This window comes from Lepisosteus oculatus, unplaced genomic scaffold, assembly GCF_040954835.1.
Source record: "Lepisosteus oculatus isolate fLepOcu1 unplaced genomic scaffold, fLepOcu1.hap2 HAP2_SCAFFOLD_371, whole genome shotgun sequence".
Lineage (NCBI taxonomy): Eukaryota > Metazoa > Chordata > Actinopteri > Semionotiformes > Lepisosteidae > Lepisosteus > Lepisosteus oculatus.
Window position 1 is genome coordinate 62,501 of NW_027167904.1, and position 12,500 is coordinate 75,000.

General features: G+C 43.3%; 2 non-coding genes across 2 annotated transcripts; both read right to left on the reverse strand.

The window, feature by feature from the left end:
• Positions 1 to 71: 71 nt before the first annotated feature.
• On the reverse strand, positions 72 to 188 carry LOC138227440 (U5 spliceosomal RNA). Its single transcript, XR_011184972.1, has one exon. It is a non-coding gene; the product is annotated as a U5 spliceosomal RNA (small nuclear RNA).
• A 3,005-nt stretch (positions 189 to 3,193) lies between these two features.
• trnas-aga (transfer RNA serine (anticodon AGA)) lies at positions 3,194 to 3,275 on the reverse strand. Its single transcript has one exon. It is a non-coding gene; the product is annotated as a tRNA-Ser (tRNA).
• Between the last annotated feature and the right edge of the window lie 9,225 nt (positions 3,276 to 12,500).

The following is a 12,500-nucleotide window of genomic DNA, read 5'->3' on the forward strand; positions in this document are numbered from 1 at the left end:
GACGACCACAATCGCCATAATAAGAGCGATTGTGAGTGGTTTTGTTTTCTCTCTTTGACCAGCCCAGCTGCACCCCACCCAAAGGCAGGGAAGCACAAAAATTGCATGGAACTCATTCATGCTCCTCTCTGCGGATATCTTTAGTAAAAGGCGAAAGATTCGTACGAAATGAAGAGAAACCAGAGTGCGTGACTGCACAGCTTCAGGAGCCCAGGCCGCCTTCAAGGCCTCTGCCCTGCCGGTCTTGGTTGGCAATGCACCTGGCCTTACAAACGAGCCAGTGGGGCCCGTTCAGCTCCGGGCTCATCGCCTGCGGCTCTCGGCTTGCGGGCGTGCCCAATCCGTGCGATAACTCGGAAAACACCCGGCCATACTGTGCCGGAAACGACGCACTCTGCTACAATATGATTGCTACATATCTGCATTTGTTGGTTTTTAAGGAGTAAGAGTGCAGGGAGTTTAAACCTGCGATCCAGTGTGTTGAAGTATTTCACAACACTACCCCTAGCACATCTGGAAATAAATCCTCATAATGATTATTGCCCTGGGCATGTACCATAAAATCAGTGAGCATATATATATATATTACTGTGTTGAAGCTAGAGACACAGAATAACTGCAAACACATCCTAAATACAGTGTTCCTGCACCTTTGACCTCATCCAGGATGTATCCTTTTTTGAAAGGGATTGCTGTCAGAATGCACAACTGAATCCCAAACAGAATCTCTAGTCAAATATGATCATTTGTGAAACAGGCAAATGAGTCTCTCAGGTGCCCATTGCTCATTTTCCGACACATTTATGCAATACTTTCACCATGCATTGAGCAATAGGGATTAAAGAGACCACAGGTAAGGTTTTCGCGTTGAGCAATAGGGATTAAAGATACCAGAGGTAAGGTTTAAAAGTGATTCTGAGGTGCAACACATCAGCTAGGCATCTGAAATGCGGGGTTTGAGAGCCCTTCAGGGAACACCGTACCCTAAAGGTACCAGAAGTCCACTAGTATAAGCATTAAGTCACTGTCACCCCTGTTACAATGTGATTGCTACATATCTTCATTTCTTTGGTCTAGGAGTAAGAGTGCAGGGGGTCTAAATCTGTGATCCAGTGTGTTGAAGTATTTCACAACACTACCTGTAGCCCGTCTGGAAATAAATCCTCATTCTGATTATTGCCCTGGGCATGTACAAATAAATCACTGAGCATATATATATATATATCACTGTGTTGAAGCTAGAGACCTGTATGTATAATATGATGCTAAAATGTTATTTTCACATATATTAATGTAATAAATGATTGCTTATGCTTTATAAACAAATCTAATTAAAATAAAAGCTTACGTTTTGTATTTATCTTGTACCATAGAACATGATTTTCTTTGTATTTCAAGCCCACAAAGTGTCCAAATGCACTACATAATATAAGAAAGATTATCACATGCATATCGGTATTATCTTTCTACATAACGCACTACATAATATAAGGAAGATTATCACATGCATATCGGTATTATCTTTCTTATGAAAATGCATTCCTTTCATTACCTTTTATTTTTTAAAATGAACTCAAATTGTGTATAATGTAATAATTTAAGTAGAATAGATTCCAATAATATAAAGATCCAGTGTGTTGCACTGGCCTGGTCAGCCTGGCCTGGGGGATGGTGAACATAGCACTTTCAGTGCTGGAGGTGTTAATGGCGGAGGTGTTGGAGAGTGGTAGCTGTCGGGGGTTGTAGCTTTTCCTTTGCAGCTTGTCCTATACCTTCCTCCTGTAGGCGTCCTTGCTCTCTCTCAACTTCTGTTTTAGCTCCCATCATGTAATGATGAACATGATTTACATGATAAAAGGAAGATTATCACATGCATATCGGTATTATCTTCCTCATGAATATGCATTCCTTTCATTACCTTTTAATTTTTAAAATGAACTCAAGTTGTGTATAATGTAATAATTTAAGTAGAATAGATGCTAATAATATAATGATCCAGTGTGTTGCACTACTTCACTGCTTCACTGCTCTATGCCGTCTGGAAATAAATCCTCAGACTGCTTACTGCTCTGGGCTTGTACCAATAAATTACAGGAGCACATCTATATATCACTGCGTTGAAGCAGGGGACACACAATCACTGCAAACACATCCTAAATACAGTGTTCCAGCACCATTGACCTCATCCAGAGGTCATAGCGAGCTGAAAAACACGTTTTGAAAAGTGTGCTTTTCCTGCCCCAGAAGTTAAATGGGGGTGACCAAAGTTGCCCAAACGTGTTTATTTCTGCTGAAAAACCCATTTTGACAACTTCTGCACAGTGGGGTTAAGGGCTGTCTCAGTGGGCACTTCTGAGCCAGACAGTTACATTGGGATTCAACAGTCTGAAAAAACGTGTTTATTTCGAGCTGAAAAACACCTTTTGAAAAGTGTGCTGTTCCTGCCCCAGAAGTTACATGGGGGTGTCCAAAGTTGCCCAAACATGTTTATTTCTGCTGAAAAACACGTTTTGACAACTTCTGCACACTGGGGTTAAGGGCTCACTCAGTGGGCTCTAATGAGCCAGGCAGTTACATTGGGATTCCAAGGTTTGAAAAAACACGTGTATTTCGAGCTGAAAAACAAGTTTTGAAAAGTGTGCTTTTCCTGCCCCAGAAGTTAAATAGGGGTGACCAAAGTTGCCCAAACATGTTTATTTCTCTGTCACTATGCTGGGGCATTGGGACCCACACAGACATCAGGGTGAACGCCCCCCCGCCGGCACCATTAACACCGCTTCCAGCTGGAAGCTTTGTTTTTCCCTGTAGCTTACCCTCATCCGGGTACTGACCTGGCTCACACCTGCTTAGCTTCAGTGGGTTTTCAGTTGCGAGTTGCAAGGTGATGCAAGTGATGGAGCCGCTCGCTGCAAAAGCCACTGTATTGACCAGGAACCGAACCCGAGGCTCCAGCGTGGCAAGCGAGAATTCTACCACTGAACCACCAATGCTCAGTTCCTGGGCCTTCAAAAAAGACGCTTTTTTGGTGCTCTGTGCAAAACGCGTCGACATCTGCAAAATGCCATTCGCAGACGCTGAAGAACTTAAGTCCAAGGCAGCGGGTACAAGCGATTGGGCGTTTTAAAACCACCAGGAACAGCAAAGAGGCGCGCTTCTTTGCTTGCGCCGAAACACACCGAATGGAGGCGGACAACGTAGTCGGCAGGATTCGAACCTGCGCGGGGAGACCCCAATGGATTTCTAGTCCATCGCCTTAACCACTCAGCCACGACTACAGCAAGCCCCACCGCCGCTGCGTTCTTGCTACAATCTTACCTGGATCGCGAGGTGCCGGCAGAAGCCTATTTCAAAGTCGTTCTCCGTTTCAAAAAAACATTTCCAAAATACAAGCCTTGCAGACAGACACGCCTCAGAGGACTTAAGGGTGGCTTCATGTCGGAATGATAAAGTCTCCCCGTCCGGACATGAAAATGCCACTTTGTTACACACAAAAAAAGAATCAACAACAGAGAAATGCCCACAAGCATTTGAAAAGCCGCACCACGTCACACTTGAAATAGCTCTTACGTTAGTGATAGACGCAGGAATCGCCTTTTTATTTACGCTCTTACCAACGCGATGGAAAGCAAAACAAAGCAAAGCAGAGCAAAACAAAACGAACAAACGAAAACCCTCACGTCCCGCACTTGCATATAACGCCGTTACGTGCCCAAGCGGTATTGTACGTCATCCTAGCACTGCACCCCGGGGCGTACGGTATATGGGAACGAGCACATACCAGGAATCGTCTCGAATCACTCCCTACAGCTGTAAGGCGCCTTGAAGCATGCACCCCCAACATTCTTCTTTGCGCATCTGTGAAAGGTAAACTCTTGAGCAAACTCTGAACCAGCTCAAAGGAAACTAATCTGATTAGACGTTACTTTGACTCATCCTTTAAGGGACCCTTGTTAATTGGAGAAATCAATGATTTCGAATGAGTTCTGTATGCGTTAAAAGACAGCTATACACAGAAAATATGCAGGACACTGCTCATGATGTTTCCCGAGCCGAAACACAGTGCGTTTTCCCAAGCCATCTGACAAAGCCCAACCACTGAAAACTGTAGCAGATCGTGTAAAGACGTTCAACTTTGTAACTACTGCACGTTCAGGATGCAGAATAAATTCCTCTTTTCAAACTGTCAAAGGTTTGCTTTGCGAACGGTGCAGGACATCGCACAATCTCTTTTGAACGGGGACAAACGATTTCTTATGGGGCGCAGTAAGTACAGACGTTTAAAAAGCTCTACTCATGCCAACGCTGCAGCATGAAGAAGCGCAACCTAAAGTTTGCATTCCTAGCGCTGTTGCAACCTAGCACTGTTGCATTCCCCGCATCAGTAGCTAAGAGAATATCATTTACGACTCATGTTAATACAGTTTCAGAAACCAGACTGAAATTTCTCAAGTATATTATTTGAATCCAGATACGATTGACATTGGGCAACAACTATTCTCTCAAGACTTTTAGATTGAAATGGGACCTTTGAGACAGGCCTGTAGTTGTTAAGAACTTGTGGATCCAAATTTGACTTCTTAAGGAGCGGTCTAACAACCGCTACCTTAAATTGATCAGGTACAACGCCTGACGCAAGCGATGCATTCATCATACTAATTATAGGTCCTGCCAGTCCTTCAAGGGAATCTTTGACTAGCTGAGTGGGGATGGGATCTAGCGAACAGGTGGTTGACTTTGTCTTACGTCTGTGTTCATGAGTTCACCATAAGAAGAAATCTGAACAGGAGTGGTGATCATGCGAGGTCACCATGGAGGAAACCACTGCTCTCCCCCCCAAAAAAACCACCACTGCCCCTCTCAAGTTTGCTAAAGACCACATGGATGTCCCACAGCAACTCCTGGAACAATGTTCTGTGGACAGATGTGACAAAAGTTGAACTTGTTGGTAAATGTGCACAGCGTTATGTTTGGAGATAACAAAACACTGCATACCAACTCCAAAACCTCATCCCACCTGGGAAGCATGGCGGAGGCTGTACGGCTTGCAATCATCGAGAATCACCCAGGCTCACCCAGCATCTCCTGTTTACTAGGCAGGCGCTTTAATCAACTAAGCCACGGTGCCCCAGGAGTGCCGTCCTTTTGCAGCCACTTGGACACACCACTCAGACACATCTGCATTCGGTGTGTGCTCCGCCTGCTCGCTGAGCAAGTTGCCACCTTTACATACAATAGCAACATCGACACCAAGAGAAAGGGTGACAAATGGCTTTTATCTGGAACTTTTCATGTCCAAGGAGCTCAATGTGCTTTCTGTGTACAACAGGGCCACTGAACTCCACACTGGCCACTGAACCACAGCAGTGGCTTGCTGGCTTGACATCTCCCAAGGAAAATGTTGAAATCGCATGTGGAACAGGAAAATGACCCTCGAGTACGAGGGAAAAATATGAAAAAGATCATCTGGAGCGCCCCAGCTCATGTCCGGACAGCCCAGTTTCCTTGACGAGGCGATGGCAATGGACTGCTAATCCATTGTGCTCTGCACACATGAGTTCGAATCCCATCCTAGTCGCTCTCCATGTCTGACACGTGTGCCCGTTCGACATTGGCCCTCCTGTCGTTTGCTCCGGTACTAGAGCCGAACATTTTCTAGCGGTGGCTGAACATGGTATCGAGCGTAGGCTAACGTCGGTATCGAGCAGTAACAGTATTTACATGCCGCTGCTGCCAAGTGGCTCTGGGTTGAGATTGCGTTTTCTCTTACTTGCAACGCAAACGGAGAAATCGATTTTTGACAGTCTTTCGAGAGACTGCGCTAGGTGTTTAGGCATAGACTTTGTCAGTTCCCCCTGGGATGATGGCCTCTCAAATAGTTTGTGATTCCTCTAGACGTTTATACAGTAGAAGCCTGCTTCGTGGCTTAAATCCAAGCTAAGGAAATGAGTTAGAGGTCTGTTGCGACCCCAAGTGTCTAGGGGTAAAGGGGTGTAACATTTAGGATAATTCTTTTGGAAGCAGGGGGATTCTGGTGAGGGACTAGGAAGCGTGATAAGGGTAAGGAACTAGAGTGGTGCCAAAGAAAAGAAAATAAACAAAATGGAGCTGGCTAGGACAGTGAGGGAAAGCTAATCTGACTACAAAAGAAACCCCGAAACACACGGTCTTTGGCGTCTTCAACACCGTAGCTAACCTGCACTGACTACCCAAAACCATACAAGACAAATGACACTCACCCGTACTAAACTAGCGTACTAATACAAAGTCAACTAAGTGTGTAAAGTGTACCCAACAACCTAAACTAACCTTATATACAAAAGTTCACACAAAAACACAAGTGAACCAGGAATACAAATAAGGGAATACAAGAGTAATAAACAGGAGCAGGGTACAAAAGAACACAAAAGTTGAACATGTAACACTGGGGCAAGGGAATGACAAAACAAGGAAGAACACACAAACAAATGAAAGTACAAAGAAACTAATGTAAACCAACAAAACAACAAAGCCGAAGCTGTACGAAAATACACAAACACAAATCAAAACAAACCAACAAACGAAGCCGAAGCAATAACAAGAAGTAAAGCGAAGCAAAACGAAAACCAAAACCGAACGGGACCGAAGTCAAACGAAAGGCCTCTTCTTTCTGAAAGCCTCCATGTTATATAGTGAATAAGATGTGTTCTGATTGGCTGAGGGCTGTTTGATGATGACATCATATTGAAACAGTGGTGTGATGGTTGGCCAATGGGGAAGGGAGAACAATCAAGGGTCAACAGTGTGGACATAACAGAAAAAACACACACAGAACACACACTGGGACGTAACACCCCCACCCATAAAAACAAACATCTAATGTTTGGACAATGAAGACAAAACCAATCAAACAATATGCTATACTCTACCCCCAGCCAGGTCATTTCCAAGAATAAGAGTTACCCCTTTAAGAGGTAGCGAAGGACGTACCCCAACTCTAACAAATCCAGTAACTAAACCACATTGTAGATGTACACAGTGTAAAGGCACTTTCATAAAACCCATTTCGATGCCTTGAACTAATACACTCGAACCACAGAAAGATTTATCAGATAAAGGCAGTGCATCCACAACAATAAATGACTGGGCTGCTCCAGTATCTCTTAATATTTTAATTCTTTTCTGGTCTTCTGGTTTACCTGTTAGCGAAACGAATCCTTCCATAATAAATGGTTCATAACTAGGGTCAGGGAGACTGTTTTCACTAGACAAAGGAATAGCAGAACGGGAAACAGTCTTAACAAACCCAGCACTCTTAGGTTGTTGCTGTTGCTGCTGCTTACGTTTTAGGGCCAAACAATCTGCAATTATATGACCTCTCTTGTGACAATAAAAACATTCACGCTCCTCTTTAGAACGTGAGGAACTAGTTTTTACTGGGGGAGACTGAGACTGGGAACTTAGAGTAGACAAAGTCTTCTCCGCACGCACAGACATGAAAACATTCTTATGAGTGAGCACGAACTCATCTGCCAAAACAGCGGCTTGCGATAAAGTAGTTACTTTTTGCTCATTCAAATACACAACAATGTGTTCAGGCAAACAGTTCTTAAATTCCTCTAAGAGCATTAACTCACGCAATGAGTTAAAGTCACTCACTTTACTGGCTACAACCCATTTATCAAAGAGAGTGCCCTTCTCTCTAGCAAATTCAACAAATGTCTGGTCTGACACTTTACGATGATTTCTGAAGCGTTGTCTATAAGCCTCAGGAACTAATTCATAAGCCCGTAAGATAGCAGCTTTCACAGTATTGTAATTCAAACTTTCTTCTAAAGAAAGTGTAAAACAAACTTCCTGAGCTTTGCCCACTAATCTACACTGCAAAAGCAGTGACCAAACCTCCTTAGGCCAACAAAGTGATGTGGCAATTCGCTCGAATGCACCAAAGTACGAATCAACTTCCGTCTCCCTAAACAGAGGAACTAAAGCAATGTGCTTACTTACATCAAAGGTGGTAGAGAGTGGATCTTGCAAAGGAGACACGCTAGAGGCCTCGGAGTGGGTCGGCTGCACAGCAGGAGCATTCTTTCGTGCTTCTAGCTCAAGCTGTCGGAGCTTAACCTCTTTCTCCGCCTCGATCTCCATCTTACAAATTGCAAGGCGCAATTCAAATTCTGCCTGGCGTACTTGGGCTTTTTCCTGTGCCTCCATGTGCAAGCGGGCCAAATGAACTTTCAGGCGAGTACCGCTCGCTTTTTGACCCGGTGGAGACCGGAGAGAACGGTTCAAAGGGAGGCAAGGTGGCCTTGACCTCAGCCTCCACTAAGTCTTCAGCCACCCCCTGCACCTCGTCCTGTTCTTCCACCACCATAGCAGGTTTAGCACCAGCCCCAGGAGAACCGGCGTACCTGCTCGTTAATGCAATGACCTCTAACTCCACCAACCTATCCATCACAGCTCTCTTGACGTCCTTTTTAAGAGCTTGCGTCGAAACCTGAATCTGGAAGTAATCAGCAATTTGGAGCAATTCCTCCTTCTTACACTTATCCAGCTGCTCAAAGGAAGTTTCCTCCACAAACTTTCGCAAATAAAAAGTAGCCATAACTACAGTACCTTGCCAAAACACAATCCACAAATCAAAATCCTGTACCAACACCAAAATTCTGCAACACAAAAAAAAATCCTTAGGACGGGAATTTGATATCCCGGATGAGCCCCCAATAATGTTACGACCCCAAGTGTCTAGGGGAAAAGGGGTGTAACATTTAGGATAATTCTTTTGGAAGCAGATGGGTTTTGGTGAGGGACTAGGAAGCGTGATAAGGGTAAGGAACTAGAGTGGTGCCAAAGAAAAGAAAATAAACAAAATGGAGCTGGCTAGGACAGTGAGGGAAAGCTAATCTGACTACAAAAGAAAACCAGAAACACACGGTCTTCTGCGTCTTAAACACCCTAGTTAACCTGCACTGACTACCCAAAACCATACAAGACAAATGGCACTCACCTTTACTAAACTAGTGTACTAATACAAAATTAACTAAGTGTGTAAGTGTACCCAACAACCTAAACTAACCTTATATACAAAAGTTCACACAAAAACACAAGTGAACCAGGAATACAAATAAGGAAAAACAAGAGTAATCAACAGGACAGGGTACAAAAGAACACATAAGTTGAACATGTAACACTTGGGCAAGGTAAAGACAAATCAAGGATGAACACACAAACAAACGAAAGTACAAAGAAACTAATGTAAAACCAACAAAACAACAAAGCCGAAGCCATACGAAAATACACAAACACAAAGCAAAACAAACCAACAAACGAAGCCGAAGCAATAACAAGAAGCGAAGCGAAGCGAAGCGAAAACCAAAACCGAACGGGACCGAAGTCAAACGAAAGGCCTTTTCTTTCTGAAAGCCTCCATGTTATATAGTGAATAAAATGTGTTCTGATTGGCTGAAGGCTGATTGATGATGACATCATATTGAAACAGTGGTGTGATGGTTGGCCAATGGGGAAGGGAGAACAATCAAGGGTCAGCAGTGTGGACATAACAGAAAAACACACAGAACACACACTGGGACGTAACAGTGCCGGCGGGGGGGGCGCTCACCCTGAGGTCTGTACGGGTCCCAATGCCCCAGCATAGTGACGGAGACGCTGTGTTGTAAAAGGGTGCTGTCCTTTGGATGAGATGTAAAACCGAGGTCACAGCGCTCTGTGGTCATTAAAAATGACCACCAAAACCTTTGACAAAAGCTCTTGGTAATTGATGGTCTTCAATAATGCTCCTCCTTTAGGTACATTTTAAATCAGCTGAAAAATGCTGTGAAATGGGGGGGCACTTCAGGCCAGTGTAGGATTTGGGTTACAAGAACTATGAAACTGCACGAGAAAGCCCGTACACTGAATTACACAGCTTTCTATTCAAAGGAGGACAAAAGAAATTCCCTGAGTTCGATTTTTTGCAGCACAGAGAGGACCACTGTCGTGAGGCCGATTAGCTCAGTGGGTTAGAGCGTGGTGCTAGTAACGCTAAGGTTGTGGGTTCAAGCCCTGTACGGGTTAGGTCCTTTTCTCCTCTCTTACCAAAGCTGTTAGGTTCCTTTCTGTGGTGAGATGGGTTGTCATGCAACGCTGCCACATAGTGCCGACAGACAATTAAATGACAAAAATGAAGAGAGTTAAAGCAGCTGGAGAGGTTCTCTTACAACTTTTGAGCTGACACAGTTTTGGAAAATGTTTCCTTCACGCTGCACTGTACCACATAGGCAGCCAAGAGTCTCCAAAACAAAACAGAATTGACAGTCATATAATGTCCATTAACCCCGGTTTTAAACGCAGCATCATGTCTGCCATCATAAGAATATGAGTCCAATATTTTAGAATATAGTCAGAATGACTTCTAACCTTACCTGTGGTGTCTTTAATCCCTATTGCTCAATGCATGGTGTACGTACTGCATACATGTGTCTTGAGAATGAGGAATGGGCCCCTGAGACAGTCATTTACCTGTTTCACAAATGATCGTATTTTACTAGAGATTCTGTTTGGGATTCAGATGTGCATTCGGACAGCAATCCCTTTCAAAAAACTATACGTTCTGGATGAGGTCAGTGGTGCAGGAACACTGTATTTAGGATGTGTTTGCAGTTATTCTGTGTCTCTAGCTTCAACACAGTGATATATATATATATGCTCACTGATTTTTTGGTACATCCCCAGGGCAATAATCATTATGAGGATTTTACCCTGTTTTTAACATAATAACAAATTAAAATTGATTAAAACTAAGTTTGGAACACCAGGGAACATAAAAAATGATTTTTAGGAAAATCATGAGGTTCTCTGTGTCCTTTGCCTGCAAGGGGAGAAAGCTAGAATCCTTTGATTTTTCAAAATTTGAAAATAAACATCATATAACAACAGCTTTCATTCCTAGGAGTGAAAAACAACCATTTTTGAAGACATATTAGTTTCTAAAACACTGCAATAAAGTTAAAAACATCCGTTTTATATCACATTATTTTTTGTGAAATTAGTCATTTATTGCACTATTTTTAATAAAATCTCTAATTAAAAGTGATTAAAATTAAGTTTGGAACAACAAGGAACACAAAAAAAAGATTTTAAGGAAAAAAATGATGTCTACTGTGCCAGGTGCCTGCAAGGGGAGAAAGCTAGAATCCTACCCAGGCTCCTGCAGCTCTGTCCTGGCTAAAGGAGGGTGAATCTATCCCCTTCAAAGCTCCATGAAAAAATGATATTTTTAAATTTGAAAAAAAACATTATAGAACAACATCTCTTGGTCCACAGAGTGCAAAAATCCAACTTTGAAGAAAATCCATTGACTGATCCCCGAATCCTGAAGTTTCTTCGCATGATATCAAGCTTGCAACCACTTTCTGGAAAATGATAAAAAATGCCAAAAATGAAAAAAAAGTTATCAATTCTAGAGCCTAAGAGGAAAACAAGACAAATGTATATCTCCAAATAATTTTATGTGCTTCAGAAGAGCCCAGGAAAGTTTTTTGCATACATGAAACCACGCCCGTTTGCATGTAAGCAGACATGGTTGCACACACGACTGCATGAAAGCACGCGTGCATGTGAAGTCATCCTGTTGAGCATTTGAAAAGCCGCACCACGCCGCACTTGAAATAGCTCTTACATTAGTGGTAGACGCAGGAATCGCCTTTTTATTTACGCTCTTACCAACGCGATGGAAAACAAAACAAAGCAAAGCAGAGCAAAACAAAACGAACAAACGAAAACCCTCACGTCCCGCACTTGCATATAACGCCGTTACGTGCCCAAGCGGTATTGTACGTCATCCTAGCACTGCACCCCGAGGCGTACGGTATATGGGATCGAGCACACGCCACGGATCGTCTCGAATCACTCCCTACAGCTGTGAGGCGCCTTGAAGCATGCACCCCCAACATTCTTCTTTGCGCATCTGTGAAAGGTAAACTCTTGGGCAAACTCTGAACCAGCTCTATGGAAACTAATCCGATTAGACGTTACTTTGACTCATCTTTTTACGCTCAGTGCTGGATTGCTCAAACTCCAGCTAGGCTTAGGGTTAGCATTCCCACGCTACTTAGACACTTTGTTTACGCTCAGTGCTGGATTTTGGGAACTTCAGGACGAGTGGGAATTTTCTCCTATCTGTCAATTCTGTTTTGTTTTGGAGACTCTTGGCTGCCTATGTTGTACAGTGCAGCGTGAAGGAAACATTTTCCAAAACTGTGTCAGCTCAAAAGTTGTAAGAAAACCTCTCCAGCTGCTTTAACTCTCTTCATTTTTGTCATTTAATGTGACACTCGATGTATAACTGGAGCCTCACATATGCAAATAACTTCCGCTTATTTTGACCATATTAAACATTGGAAATCCAACCACTTGCATTTGTGACACTTGATTTTGGCTCCACCTAAGACACTCTTAAATCTTCAAACACTTTTCTCTTCTCCCGCAACACTCTTGTCTGTCGGCACTACGTGGCAGCGTTGCAT